The sequence below is a fragment of the Asparagus officinalis genome, unplaced genomic scaffold, assembly GCF_001876935.1.
Source record: "Asparagus officinalis unplaced genomic scaffold, Aspof.V1 AsparagusV1_Un1526, whole genome shotgun sequence".
NCBI lineage: Eukaryota > Viridiplantae > Streptophyta > Magnoliopsida > Asparagales > Asparagaceae > Asparagus > Asparagus officinalis.
Window position 1 is genome coordinate 1 of NW_017973785.1, and position 2,306 is coordinate 2,306.

At 36.8% G+C, this 2,306-nt stretch overlaps 1 long non-coding RNA gene across 1 annotated transcript; it reads left to right on the forward strand.

The window, feature by feature from the left end:
- The first annotated feature begins 12 nt into the window (after window positions 1-12).
- Window positions 13-1,802, forward strand: LOC109828459. Its single transcript, XR_002243690.1, has 6 exons — window positions 13-132; window positions 237-328; window positions 423-490; window positions 822-884; window positions 1,095-1,180; window positions 1,666-1,802. It is a non-coding gene; the product is annotated as an uncharacterized LOC109828459 (long non-coding RNA).
- The last annotated feature ends 504 nt before the right edge of the window (window positions 1,803-2,306 follow it).

Below are 2,306 nucleotides of genomic sequence, written 5' to 3' on the forward strand. Positions count from 1 at the left end.
TTACTTGTCATGTTGTTTGTAGGATTTATTGAGAGTAAACATGTTTTGTGCAGGTTTCTCTTTGTGTTAGGAGGTTGGTTTATACCAATGATCAGGGAGAGATTGTTAAGGGGGTTTGCTCAAATTTCATATGTACAAACTTGTTTATAAGTTTATTTGTGAAGTTTATTATGCTTTAGTGTTTGAATATTAGGTTGATAATATTCAAGATGTCTCATTATGCTAATGTGTTGCAGGTGACATGAAGCCGGGAGCTGAAGTGAAGATTACAGGACCGGTTGGGAAAGAAATGCTTATGCCCAAAGATCCAAATGCAACTATTATAATGGTATTATTATTTCATTTATTTATCTTTAGTAATCTATTTATTTCGATAAAAAAATTGTGAACATTTCTGTTATTGGATTTGCATCTTGCAACAGGAACCGGAATTGCTCCATTCCGTAGTTTCTTATGGAAAATGTTCTTTGAGAAGCATGATGATTACAAGGTAATACTCAACATGTAATCAAAGATAGTAATAATAATTTATGTGGACTAGTCTCTTTGATGTCTTCCCCATTCTTTACTCATGTTTTAGTCTGCTTACTTGTATTTGGATGAGTACTTAAAATGGTTGAGTCAAGTCATATTCAAAATGCTTTCGCCTAATAGCTTTAGATTATTGGATAATGTGGTTTTGCTGTCAATCCTGCAGGTCTTCGCTATATCAATTAATAGAGCTGTGTTTCTTCTTATTTATTTAAATAGTGTTTAGTTATTTCATTAAAAGTTTGGCATATATTTGAAAGTTAAAATCCTAGCTATTTCCCCTTTTTCAGTTCAATGGATTGACATGGCTCTTCTTGGGAGTTCCCACAAGTAGCTCATTGCTCTACAAGGAGGTAAACATATGGGCTAGATTTATTTGATCTAACTGGTTGGTTCTGATTGTTAAATTTGTGTGTAGGAAAACAATTGCTAGCTAGTATCTGTATTACACTGTGTCGATGACATATTTTCCTTTACAGTAAATTCTCAATATTGGTTCCAGTGGCTTCATGCGCTAGCCATTAATAATTCAGATCTTGAATCTTTAAACTTTTACATGACAGAGCTGAGTGTCTCATGGCAAGATCTTGAGTTAATTGCTGACCCAGACAATACTGATGCTTTAAAAGTGAGGATTCTTGTCATGGAGGTATCTATTGTATTCATCATGCATACTTTGGCCAGCTAATATCTGCCATTCAACTGATTGGGACGTAAATCTGGCATCCTGATCTTGCGCAGGTAATCTGGCATCCTGGATTAGCGCGAGTAAATCCGTTCTTGGAGTGTCGAGCTCCGGAAAACTGAATCTTGATTCGGATTCGTGAATATCGTCCCGAGTTCCCCTTGGTGGGATGGACTCGTTGACTCTTGGCCGATTCGAATCGCGAAGGCATGGTATTTACGTGGCCTTGCCGTGGCGAAGTTCGCATCGATCTCGTCGGCCTCGTTGGTTCGTCGGTTTGTGCCGAGCTGTGCTAAGGGATCTATAAGCAATTTTATACGCCTACAGGGGGGTAGGTTTAGGCTTGTCATATCATTATTAAACTGGATTTTGTATTCCTTTCTGCTCTTTTATGATGAATCTTAATGTAGGATCAAGGACTAATTGATGTTGAATTTTGTATAATGTAGGATCAAGGAGGAAGAAACATGATGCTTCAACAACTTGGAGGAGTAAATGAAATTGGATTCTATAAATTATGCAAAGTTCATTAAGTTATGTAAACAATTGTATTCTTTATAATCAATCTATGTAAAAAATTTATGCACCTTTCTAGTATTTTGGTGAATGTATTATTTGAATATAATTATATTTGATATTGAAATATAATTAGATCGATTGTGTTGGATATGAACATGATTTGGTGTTGCGCTATATTGTGTACATGTGATATTATATAGCGTGTAACTTAGATTTTGTAAAAAAAAAAAAAAAAAACTACTGTAGCAGAACAACCTAGACGGAATTCCGTCTAGGTTGCTACTGTAGCAATCCGTCTAGATTGCTAATCTAGACGGAATTCCGTCTAGGTTGTACTGTAGCAACCTAGACGGCATTCCGTCTGGGTTGCCAACCTAGACGGAATTCCGTCTAGATAGCAACCTAGACGGATTTCTTACTTCCGTCTAGGTTGATATCCGTCTAGGTTGGTCAACCTAGACGGAATTCCATCTAGTTTACCCCAATCTAGACGGAAACAGATTAAACCGAGCAAACTAGACGGAATTCCGTCTAGGTGTACCAACCTAGACGGGGAAAGGAGCAATCTAGA